Below are 13,294 nucleotides of genomic sequence, written 5' to 3' on the forward strand. Positions count from 1 at the left end.
GTTCCTGAACTAGGCTCAGCTGGTGGATGATATTCTGAGTTCCTGAACTTGGTGCAGCTGGTGGATGATATTCCGCGTTCCTGAACTTGGTGCAGCTGTTGCGTGATATCCAGAGTTCCTGAACTTGGTGCAGCTGGTGGATGATGTTTCGAGTTCCTGAACTTGGTACAGCTGGTGGATGATATTTCGAGCTCCTGAAACTCGTGCAGCTGGTGGATGATATTCCGAGTTACTGACGTCGTTGCAGCTGGTGGTTGATATTCCTAGTTCCTAAACTAGGTGCAGCTGGTGGATGATATTTCGAGTTCCTGAATTTGGTACAGCTGGTGGATGATATCCAGCGTTCCTGAACGTGGTGCAGCTGGCGGATGATATTGAGAGTTCTTGAAGTTGGTGCAGCTGTTTAATGATATTCTGTGTTCCATAAGTTGGAACAGCTTGTGGATGATACTTGAGAGGTCATGATATTAATGCAGCTGATGGATGATATCCAGAGCTCCTGAGCTTGGTGTAGCTGGTGGATGATATTGAGAATTCCTGAACTTAGTACAGCTTGTGGTGATATTCCGTGTTCCGGAACTTGGTACAGCTGGTGGAAGATATCCAGAGCTCCAGAACTTGGTACAGCTGGTGGTTGATATTCCGAGTTCCTGAACTTGGTGCAGCTGGTGGATGATATTCCAAGTTCCTGAACATGGTGCAGCTGGTGGTTGATGTTTCGAGTTCCTAAACTTGGTGCAGCTGGTGGGTGATATCCAAAGTTCCTGAACTTCGTGCAGCTGGTGGATGATATTCCGAGTTCCTGAACTTGGTGAAGCTGATGGATGATATTAAGAATTCCTGAACTTGGTATAGCTGGTGGTTGATATTCTGTGTGCCGGAACTTGGTACAACTGGTGGAAGATATCCAGAGCTCCAGAACTTGGTACAGCTGGTGGTTGATATTCTGTGTTCCGGAACTTGGTACAGCTGGTGGAAGATATCCAGAGTTCCAGAACTTGGTGAAGCTGGTGGATGATATTGAGAATTCCTGAACTTGGTACAGCTGGTGGTTGATATTCCGTGCTGCGGAACTTGGTACAGTTGGTGGATGATATTCTGAGTTCCTGAACTTGGTGCAGCTGGTGGATGATATTCCAAGTTCCTGGACTTGGTGCAGCTGGTGGAAGATATTCAGAGTTCCTGAACCTGGTGCAGCTGTTGGATGATATTCAGAATTCCTGAACTTGGTATAGCTGGTGGATGATATTGAGAGTTCCTGAACCTGGTGCAGCTGGTGGATGATATTCCGAGTTCCTGAAGTTGGTGCAGCTGGTGGATGATATTGAGAATTCCTGAACTTGGTGGAGCTGTTGGGTGATGTCCAGAGTTCCTGAACATGGTGCAGCTGGTGGATGACATTGAGAGTTCCATAAGTTGGAACAGCTTGTGGATGATACTTGAGAGGTCGTGATATCGATGTAGCTGCTGGATGATATCCAGAGCTCCTGAACTTGTTGCAGCTGGTGGATGATATTGAGAATTCCTGATCTTGGTACAGCTGGTGTTTGATATTCCGTGCTGTAGGTCTTGCTACAGCTGGTGGAAGATATCCAGAGTTCCTGAACTAGGTTCAGCTGGTGGATGATATTCTGAGTTCCTGAACCACTTGCAGCTGTTGGATCATATTCTGAGTTCCTGAAAGTCGTGCAGCTGGTGGTTGATATTCCAAGTTCCTGAACCTGATGCAGCTGGTGGATGATATTGAGAGTTCCTGAAACTGGTGCAGCTGGTGGATGATATTCTGAGTTCCTGAACTTGGTGCAGCTGGTGGATGATATCCAGCGTTCCTGAATGTGGTGCAGCTGGTGGATGATATTGAGAGTTCCTGAACTTGGTGCTGCTGTTGGGTGATATCCAGAGTTCCTGGACTTGGTGCAGCTGGTAGATGATATCCAGAGTTCCTGGACTTGGTACAGCTGGTGGATGAGATTCTGAGTTCCTGGACTTGGTGCAGCTGGTGGATGATATTCCGAGTTCATGAACTTGGTGCAGCTGTTGGGTGATATCAAGAGTTCCTGGACTTGGTTCGGCTGGTGGATGATATTCTGAGTTCCTGAACTTGGTGCAGCTGGTGGATGATATTCCGAGTTCATGAACTTGGTTCAGCTGTTGGATGATATTCTGAGTTCCTGAACTTGGTGCAGCTGGTGGATGATATTCCGAGTTCCTGTACTTGTTGCAGCTGAAGGGTGACACTCCGAGTTCCTGTACTTGGTGCAGCTGGTGGATGATATCCAGGGTTCCTGAACCTGGTGCAACTGTTTGATGATATTCCGAGTTCCATAAGTTGGAACAGCTTTTGGATACTTGAGAGATCGTGATTACGATGTAGCTGCTGGATGATATCCAGAGCTCCTGAACTTGGTGCAGCTTGTGGATGATATTGAGAATTCCTGAACTTGGAACAGGTGATGGTTGATATTCCATGCTGCGGATCCTGGTACAGCTGGTGGAAGATATCCAGAGTTCCTCAACTTTTTTCAGCTGGGGGATGATATTCTGAGTTCCTGAACCACTTGCAGCTGGTGGATGATATTCCGAATTCCTGAACTTGGTGCAGCTGTTGGGTGATATCCAGAGTTCCTGAACTTGGTGCAGCTGGTGGATGATATTCCGAGTTCCTGAAGTTGGTGCAGCTGGTGCATTATATTCCAAATTCCAGAAATTGGTGCAGCTGGTGGATGATATCCAGAGTCACTGAAGTTGTTGCAGCTGGTGGTTGATATTCCTAGTTCCTAAACATGGTGCAGCTGGTGGTTGATGTTTCGAGTTCCTGAACATGGTGCAGCTGATGGGTGATATTGAGAGTTCCTGAAGCTGGTGCAGCAGTTTGATGATATTCCGAGTTCCTGAACATGGTGCAGCTGGTGGATGATATCCAGCGTTCCTGAACTTGGTGCAGCTGGAGGATGATATTCCAAGTTCCTGTACTTGGTGCAGCTGAAGGATGACATTCCGAGTTCCTGAATGTGGTGCAGCTGGTGGATGATATCCAGAGTTCCTGAACTTGGTGCAGCTGGTGGATGATATCCAGAGTTCCTGAACTTGGTGCAGCTGGTGGATGATATTCCGAGTTCCTGAATGTGGTGCAGCTGGTGGATGATATTGAGAGTCCCTGAACATGTTACAGCTGATGGATGATATCCCGAGTTCCTGAACTTGGTGCTGCTGTTGGGTGATATCCAGAGTTCCTGAACTTGGTGCAGCTGGTGGATGATATTCAGAATTCCTGGACCTGGTTCTGCTAGAGGATGACCTTCCGAGTTCCTGTTCTTGGTGCAGCTGCTGGATGATATCCAGCGTTCCTGAACGTGGTGCAGCTGGTGGATGATATTGACAATTCCTGAACCTGGTGTGGCTGGAGGATAGCATTCCAAGTTGCTGTGCTTGGTGCAGCTGTTTTATGATATTTCGAGTTCCATAAGTTGGAACAGCTTGTGGATGATACTTGAGAGATCGTGATATCGATGTAGCTGCTGGATGATATCCAGATCTCCTGAACTTGGTGCAGCTGGTGGATGATATTGAGAATTCCTGAACTTGGCACAGCTGGTGTTTGATATTCCGTGCTGCAGATCTTGCTAATATTCTGAGTTCCTGGACTTGGTGCAGCTGGTGGATGATATCCAGAGTTCCTGCACTTGGTTCAGCTGGTGGATAATATTCCGAGTTCCTGAACATGGTGCAGCTGATGGATGATATCCAGAGTTCCTGAGCTTGGTGCAGCTGGAGGATGATATTCCAAGTTCCTGTACTTGGTGCAGCTGGAGGATGATATTCCAAGTTCCTGTACTTGGTGCAGCTGAAGGATGACATTCCGAGTTCCTGAATGTGGTGCAGCTGGTGGATGATATCCAGAGTTCCTGAACTTGGTGCAGCTGGAGGATGATATTCCGAGTTCCTGAATGTGGTGCAGCTGGTGGATGATATTGAGAGTCCCTGAACATGTTACAGCTGATGGATGATATCCCGAGTTCCTGAACTTGGTGCTGCTGTTGGGTGATATCCAGAGTTCCTGAACTTGGTGCAGCTGGTGGATGATATTCAGAATTCCTGGACCTGGTTCTGCTAGAGGATGACCTTCCGAGTTCCTGTTCTTGGTGCAGCTGCTGGATGATATCCAGCGTTCCTGAACGTGGTGCAGCTGGTGGATGATATTGACAATTCCTGAACCTGGTGCGGCTGGAGGATAGCATTCCAAGTTGCTGTGCTTGGTGCAGCTGTTTTATGATATTTCGAGTTCCATAAGTTGGAACAGCTTGTGGATGATACTTGAGAGATCGTGATATCGATGTAGCTGCTGGATGATATCCAGATCTCCTGAACTTGGTGCAGCTGGTGGATGATATTGAGAATTCCTGAACTTGGCACAGCTGGTGTTTGATATTCCGTGCTGCAGATCTTGCTAATATTCTGAGTTCCTGGACTTGGTGCAGCTGGTGGATGATATCCAGAGTTCCTGCACTTGGTTCAGCTGGTGGATAATATTCCGAGTTCCTGAACATGGTGCAGCTGATGGATGATATCCAGAGTTCCTGAGCTTGGTGCAGCTGGAGGATGATATTCCAAGTTCCTGTACTTGGTGCAGCTGGTGGATGATATTCCAAGTTCCTGTACTTGGTGCAGCTGAAGGATGACATTCCGAGTTCCTGAATGTGGTGCAGCTGGTGGATGATATTGAGAATTCCTGAACTTGGAGCAGGTGATGGTTGATATTCCGTGTTCTGGAACCTGGTACAGCTGGTGGAAGATATACAGAGTTCCTGAACTTGGTACAGCTGCTGGATGATGTTCCGAGTTCCTGAACTTGGTGCAGCAGGTGGATGATATTCCGTTTTCCTGAATTTGGTGCAGCTGGTGGATGATATTGTGAGTTCCTGAACTTGGTGCAGCTGGTGGATGATATTCCGAGTTCCTGAACCTGGTGCAGCTGGTGGATGATATTCAGAATTCCGGGATCTGGTTCTGCTAGAGGATGACCTTCCGAGTTCCTGTTCTTGGTGCAGCTGCTGGATGATATCCAGCGTTCCTGAACGTGGTGCAGCTGGTGGATGATATTGAGAGTTCCTGAACCTGTTACGGCTGGAGGATGGCATTCCGAGATCCTGTACTTGGTGCAGCTGTTTGATGATATTCCGAGTTCCATAAGTTGGAGCAGCTTATGGAGAGATTGTGATATCGATGTAGCTGCTGCATGATATCCAGAGCTCCTGAACTTGGTGCAGCTGGTGGATGATATTGAGAATTTCTGAACTTGGTACAGCTGGTGTTTGATATTCCGTGCTGCAGATCTTGCTACAGCTGGTGGAAGATATCCAGAGTTCCTGAACTAGGCTCAGCTGGTGGATGATATTCTGAGTTCCTGAACTTGGTGCAGCTGGTGGATGATATTCCGCGTTCCTGAACTTGGTGCAGCTGTTGCGTGATATCCAGAGTTCCTGAACTTGGTGCAGCTGGTGGATGATGTTTCGAGTTCCTGAACTTGGTACAGCTGGTGGATGATATTTCGAGCTCCTGAAACTCGTGCAGCTGGTGGATGATATTCCGAGTTACTGACGTCGTTGCAGCTGGTGGTTGATATTCCTAGTTCCTAAACTAGGTGCAGCTGGTGGATGATATTTCGAGTTCCTGAATTTGGTACAGCTGGTGGATGATATCCAGCGTTCCTGAACGTGGTGCAGCTGGCGGATGATATTGAGAGTTCTTGAAGTTGGTGCAGCTGTTTAATGATATTCTGTGTTCCATAAGTTGGAACAGCTTGTGGATGATACTTGAGAGGTCATGATATTAATGCAGCTGATGGATGATATCCAGAGCTCCTGAGCTTGGTGTAGCTGGTGGATGATATTGAGAATTCCTGAACTTAGTACAGCTTGTGGTGATATTCCGTGTTCCGGAACTTGGTACAGCTGGTGGAAGATATCCAGAGCTCCAGAACTTGGTACAGCTGGTGGTTGATATTCCGAGTTCCTGAACTTGGTGCAGCTGGTGGATGATATTCCAAGTTCCTGAACATGGTGCAGCTGGTGGTTGATGTTTCGAGTTCCTAAACTTGGTGCAGCTGGTGGGTGATATCCAAAGTTCCTGAACTTCGTGCAGCTGGTGGATGATATTCCGAGTTCCTGAACTTGGTGAAGCTGATGGATGATATTAAGAATTCCTGAACTTGGTATAGCTGGTGGTTGATATTCTGTGTGCCGGAACTTGGTACAACTGGTGGAAGATATCCAGAGCTCCAGAACTTGGTACAGCTGGTGGTTGATATTCTGTGTTCCGGAACTTGGTACAGCTGGTGGAAGATATCCAGAGTTCCAGAACTTGGTGAAGCTGGTGGATGATATTGAGAATTCCTGAACTTGGTACAGCTGGTGGTTGATATTCCGTGCTGCGGAACTTGGTACAGTTGGTGGATGATATTCTGAGTTCCTGAACTTGGTGCAGCTGGTGGATGATATTCCAAGTTCCTGGACTTGGTGCAGCTGGTGGAAGATATTCAGAGTTCCTGAACCTGGTGCAGCTGTTGGATGATATTCAGAATTCCTGAACTTGGTATAGCTGGTGGATGATATTGAGAGTTCCTGAACCTGGTGCAGCTGGTGGATGATATTCCGAGTTCCTGAAGTTGGTGCAGCTGGTGGATGATATTGAGAATTCCTGAACTTGGTGGAGCTGTTGGGTGATGTCCAGAGTTCCTGAACATGGTGCAGCTGGTGGATGACATTGAGAGTTCCATAAGTTGGAACAGCTTGTGGATGATACTTGAGAGGTCGTGATATCGATGTAGCTGCTGGATGATATCCAGAGCTCCTGAACTTGTTGCAGCTGGTGGATGATATTGAGAATTCCTGATCTTGGTACAGCTGGTGTTTGATATTCCGTGCTGTAGGTCTTGCTACAGCTGGTGGAAGATATCCAGAGTTCCTGAACTAGGTTCAGCTGGTGGATGATATTCTGAGTTCCTGAACCACTTGCAGCTGTTGGATCATATTCTGAGTTCCTGAAAGTCGTGCAGCTGGTGGTTGATATTCCAAGTTCCTGAACCTGATGCAGCTGGTGGATGATATTGAGAGTTCCTGAAACTGGTGCAGCTGGTGGATGATATTCTGAGTTCCTGAACTTGGTGCAGCTGGTGGATGATATCCAGCGTTCCTGAATGTGGTGCAGCTGGTGGATGATATTGAGAGTTCCTGAACTTGGTGCTGCTGTTGGGTGATATCCAGAGTTCCTGGACTTGGTGCAGCTGGTAGATGATATCCAGAGTTCCTGGACTTGGTACAGCTGGTGGATGAGATTCTGAGTTCCTGGACTTGGTGCAGCTGGTGGATGATATTCCGAGTTCATGAACTTGGTGCAGCTGTTGGGTGATATCAAGAGTTCCTGGACTTGGTTCGGCTGGTGGATGATATTCTGAGTTCCTGAACTTGGTGCAGCTGGTGGATGATATTCCGAGTTCATGAACTTGGTTCAGCTGTTGGATGATATTCTGAGTTCCTGAACTTGGTGCAGCTGGTGGATGATATTCCGAGTTCCTGTACTTGTTGCAGCTGAAGGGTGACACTCCGAGTTCCTGTACTTGGTGCAGCTGGTGGATGATATCCAGGGTTCCTGAACCTGGTGCAACTGTTTGATGATATTCCGAGTTCCATAAGTTGGAACAGCTTTTGGATACTTGAGAGATCGTGATTACGATGTAGCTGCTGGATGATATCCAGAGCTCCTGAACTTGGTGCAGCTTGTGGATGATATTGAGAATTCCTGAACTTGGAACAGGTGATGGTTGATATTCCATGCTGCGGATCCTGGTACAGCTGGTGGAAGATATCCAGAGTTCCTCAACTTTTTTCAGCTGGGGGATGATATTCTGAGTTCCTGAACCACTTGCAGCTGGTGGATGATATTCCGAATTCCTGAACTTGGTGCAGCTGTTGGGTGATATCCAGAGTTCCTGAACTTGGTGCAGCTGGTGGATGATATTCCGAGTTCCTGAAGTTGGTGCAGCTGGTGCATTATATTCCAAATTCCAGAAATTGGTGCAGCTGGTGGATGATATCCAGAGTCACTGAAGTTGTTGCAGCTGGTGGTTGATATTCCTAGTTCCTAAACATGGTGCAGCTGGTGGTTGATGTTTCGAGTTCCTGAACATGGTGCAGCTGATGGGTGATATTGAGAGTTCCTGAAGCTGGTGCAGCAGTTTGATGATATTCCGAGTTCCTGAACATGGTGCAGCTGGTGGATGATATCCAGCGTTCCTGAACTTGGTGCAGCTGGAGGATGATATTCCAAGTTCCTGTACTTGGTGCAGCTGAAGGATGACATTCCGAGTTCCTGAATGTGGTGCAGCTGGTGGATGATATCCAGAGTTCCTGAACTTGGTGCAGCTGGTGGATGATATCCAGAGTTCCTGAACTTGGTGCAGCTGGTGGATGATATTCCGAGTTCCTGAATGTGGTGCAGCTGGTGGATGATATTGAGAGTCCCTGAACATGTTACAGCTGATGGATGATATCCCGAGTTCCTGAACTTGGTGCTGCTGTTGGGTGATATCCAGAGTTCCTGAACTTGGTGCAGCTGGTGGATGATATTCAGAATTCCTGGACCTGGTTCTGCTAGAGGATGACCTTCCGAGTTCCTGTTCTTGGTGCAGCTGCTGGATGATATCCAGCGTTCCTGAACGTGGTGCAGCTGGTGGATGATATTGACAATTCCTGAACCTGGTGTGGCTGGAGGATAGCATTCCAAGTTGCTGTGCTTGGTGCAGCTGTTTTATGATATTTCGAGTTCCATAAGTTGGAACAGCTTGTGGATGATACTTGAGAGATCGTGATATCGATGTAGCTGCTGGATGATATCCAGATCTCCTGAACTTGGTGCAGCTGGTGGATGATATTGAGAATTCCTGAACTTGGCACAGCTGGTGTTTGATATTCCGTGCTGCAGATCTTGCTAATATTCTGAGTTCCTGGACTTGGTGCAGCTGGTGGATGATATCCAGAGTTCCTGCACTTGGTTCAGCTGGTGGATAATATTCCGAGTTCCTGAACATGGTGCAGCTGATGGATGATATCCAGAGTTCCTGAGCTTGGTGCAGCTGGAGGATGATATTCCAAGTTCCTGTACTTGGTGCAGCTGGAGGATGATATTCCAAGTTCCTGTACTTGGTGCAGCTGAAGGATGACATTCCGAGTTCCTGAATGTGGTGCAGCTGGTGGATGATATCCAGAGTTCCTGAACTTGGTGCAGCTGGAGGATGATATTCCGAGTTCCTGAATGTGGTGCAGCTGGTGGATGATATTGAGAGTCCCTGAACATGTTACAGCTGATGGATGATATCCCGAGTTCCTGAACTTGGTGCTGCTGTTGGGTGATATCCAGAGTTCCTGAACTTGGTGCAGCTGGTGGATGATATTCAGAATTCCTGGACCTGGTTCTGCTAGAGGATGACCTTCCGAGTTCCTGTTCTTGGTGCAGCTGCTGGATGATATCCAGCGTTCCTGAACGTGGTGCAGCTGGTGGATGATATTGACAATTCCTGAACCTGGTGCGGCTGGAGGATAGCATTCCAAGTTGCTGTGCTTGGTGCAGCTGTTTTATGATATTTCGAGTTCCATAAGTTGGAACAGCTTGTGGATGATACTTGAGAGATCGTGATATCGATGTAGCTGCTGGATGATATCCAGATCTCCTGAACTTGGTGCAGCTGGTGGATGATATTGAGAATTCCTGAACTTGGCACAGCTGGTGTTTGATATTCCGTGCTGCAGATCTTGCTAATATTCTGAGTTCCTGGACTTGGTGCAGCTGGTGGATGATATCCAGAGTTCCTGCACTTGGTTCAGCTGGTGGATAATATTCCGAGTTCCTGAACATGGTGCAGCTGATGGATGATATCCAGAGTTCCTGAGCTTGGTGCAGCTGGAGGATGATATTCCAAGTTCCTGTACTTGGTGCAGCTGGTGGATGATATTCCAAGTTCCTGTACTTGGTGCAGCTGAAGGATGACATTCCGAGTTCCTGAATGTGGTGCAGCTGGTGGATGATATCCAGAGTTCCTGAACTTGGTGCAGCTGGAGGATGATATTCCGAGTTCCTGAATGTGGTGCAGCTGGTGGATGATATTGAGAGTCCCTGAACATGTTACAGCTGATGGATGATATCCCGAGTTCCTGAACTTGGTGCTGCTGTTGGGTGATATCCAGAGTTCCTGAACTTGGTGCAGCTGGTGGATGATATTCAGAATTCCTGGACCTGGTTCTGCTAGAGGATGACCTTCCGAGTTCCTGTTCTTGGTGCAGCTGCTGGATGATATCCAGCGTTCCTGAACGTGGTGCAGCTGGTGGATGATATTGACAATTCCTGAACCTGGTGCGGCTGGAGGATAGCATTCCAAGTTGCTGTGCTTGGTGCAGCTGTTTTATGATATTTCGAGTTCCATAAGTTGGAACAGCTTGTGGATGATACTTGAGAGATCGTGATATCGATGTAGCTGCTGGATGATATCCAGATCTCCTGAACTTGGTGCAGCTGGTGGATGATATTGAGAATTCCTGAACTTGGCACAGCTGGTGTTTGATATTCCGTGCTGCAGATCTTGCTAATATTCTGAGTTCCTGGACTTGGTGCAGCTGGTGGATGATATCCAGAGTTCCTGCACTTGGTTCAGCTGGTGGATAATATTCCGAGTTCCTGAACATGGTGCAGCTGATGGATGATATCCAGAGTTCCTGAGCTTGGTGCAGCTGGAGGATGATATTCCAAGTTCCTGTACTTGGTGCAGCTGGTGGATGATATCCAGAGTTCCTGAATGTGGTGCAGCTGGTGAATGATATCGAGAGTTCCTGAACTTGGTGCAGCTGGTGAATGATATTCCAAGTTCATGAACTTGGTGCAGCTGCTGGATGATATTGAGAATTCCTGAACTTGGTACAGCTGATGGTTGATATTCCGTGCTGCAGATCATGCTACAGCTAGTGGAAGATAACGAGTTCCTGAACTAGGTTCAGCTGGTGGATGATATTCTAAGTTCCTGAACCTGGTGCAGCTGGTGGATGATATTCCGGGTTCCAGAGTTTGGTGCAGCTGGTGGATGATATTGAGAGTTCCTGAACTTGGTACAGCTTGTGGTTGATATTCCGTGCTGTGGAACTTGGTGCAGCTGATGGAAGATATCCAGAGTTCCTGAATCTGGTGAAGCTGGTGGATGATATTCCGAGTTTTTGAACTTGGTGCAGCTGGTGGATGATATTCTGAGTTCCTGAACTTAGTGCAGCTGGTGGATGATATTCCGAGTTCCTGAATTTGGTACAGCTTGTCGATGATATCTAGAGCTCCTGAAAGTCGTGCAGCTGGTGGATGATATTCCAAGTTCCTGAACTTGGTGCAGCTGGTGGATGATATCCAGCGTTCCTGAATGTGGTGCAGCTGGTGGATGATATTGAGAGTACCTGAACTTGGCGCTGCTTGTGAATGATCTCGAGAGTTCCTAAACTTGGTACAGCTGGTGGTTGATATTCCGTGCTGTGGAACTTGGTGCAGCTGGTGGAAGATACCCAGAGTTCCTGAACCGGGTGCAGCTGGTGGATGATATTCCGAGTTTTTGAACTTGGTGCAGCTGGTGGATGATATTCTGAGTTCCTGAACTTGGTGCAGCTGTTGGGTGATATCCAGAGTTCCTGGACTTAGTGTAGCTGCTGGATGATATCCAGAGTTCCTGAACTTTGTGCAGCTGGTGGATGATATTCTGAGTTCCTGAACTTGGTACAGCTTGTCGATGATATCGAGAGTTCCTGAACTTGTTGCAGCTGATGGATGATATTCCAAGTTCCTGAACTTGGCGCATCTGGAGGATGATATTCCAAGTTCCTGAACTGGTTGCAGCTGCTAGATGATATTCTGAGTTCATGAACGTGGTGCATTTGCTGGATGATATTCTAAGTTCCTGAACATGGTGCAGCTGGTGGATGACATTCAGAATTCCTGGACCTGGTTCTGCTAGAGGATGACCTTCCGAGATCCTGTTCTTGGTGCAGCTGGTAGATGATATCCAGCGTTCCTGAACGTGGTGCAGCTGGTGGATGATATTGAGAGTTCCTGAACTTGGTGCAGCTGGTGGATGATATTCCAAGTTTCATAAGTTGGAACAGCTTGTGGATGATACTTGAGAGCTCCTGAATTTGGTGTAGCTGGCGGTGATATAACATGTTCCGGAACTTGGTACAGCTGGTGGAAGATATCCAGAGCTCCAGAACTTGGTACAGCTGGTGGTTGATGTTTCGAGTTCCTGAACATGGTGCAGCTGATGGATGATATCCCGAGTTCCTGAAATTGGTGCAGCTGTTGGGTGACATCCAGAGTTCCTGGACTTGATGCAGCTGGTGGATGATATCCAGAGTTCCTGTACTTGGTGCAGCTGGTGGATGATATCCCGAGTTCCTGAACTTGGTGCAGCTGGTGGATGATATCCAGAGTTCCTGGACTTGGTTCGGCTGGTGGATGATATTCCGAGTTCATGAACTTGGTGCAGCTGGTGGTTGATATCCAGAGTTCCTGAAAATGGTGCAGCTGGTGGATGATATTCAGAATTCCTGGACCTGGTTCTGCTGGAGGATGACCTTCCGAGTTCCTGTTCTTGGTGCAGCTGGTGGATGATATCCAGAGTTTCTGAACGTGGTGCAGCTGGTGGATGGCATTCCAGGTTCCTGTACTTGTTACAGCTGTTGGGTGATATCCAGAGTTCCTGGACTTAGTGCAGCTGGTGGATGATATTTCGAGTTCCTGAATTTGGTACAGCTTGTCGATGATATCTAGAGCTCCTGAAAGTCATGCAGCTGGTGAACTTGGCGCAGCTGGAGAATGATATTCCTAGTTCCTAAACATGGTGCAGCTGGTGTTTGATGTTTCGAGTTCCTGAACTTGGTGCAGCTGGTGGATGATATCCAGAGCTCCAGAACCTGGTAGGGCTTGTGGATGATATTCTGAGTTCCTGAACTTGGTGAAGCTGGTGGATGATATCCAGAGTCACTGAAGTTGTTGCAGCTGGTCGTTGATATTCCTAGTCCCTAAACATGGTGCAGCTGGTGGTTGATGTTTCGAGTTCCTGAACATGGTGCAGCTGATGGGTGATATTGAGAGTTCCTAAAACTGGTGCAGCAGTTTGATGATATTCCGAGTTCCTGAACAAGGTGCAGCTGGTGGATGATATCCAGAGTTCCTGAATGTGGTGCAGCTGGTGGATGATATTGAGAGTTCCTGAACT

Source organism: Hemiscyllium ocellatum, chromosome 3, assembly GCF_020745735.1.
Source record: "Hemiscyllium ocellatum isolate sHemOce1 chromosome 3, sHemOce1.pat.X.cur, whole genome shotgun sequence".
NCBI lineage: Eukaryota > Metazoa > Chordata > Chondrichthyes > Orectolobiformes > Hemiscylliidae > Hemiscyllium > Hemiscyllium ocellatum.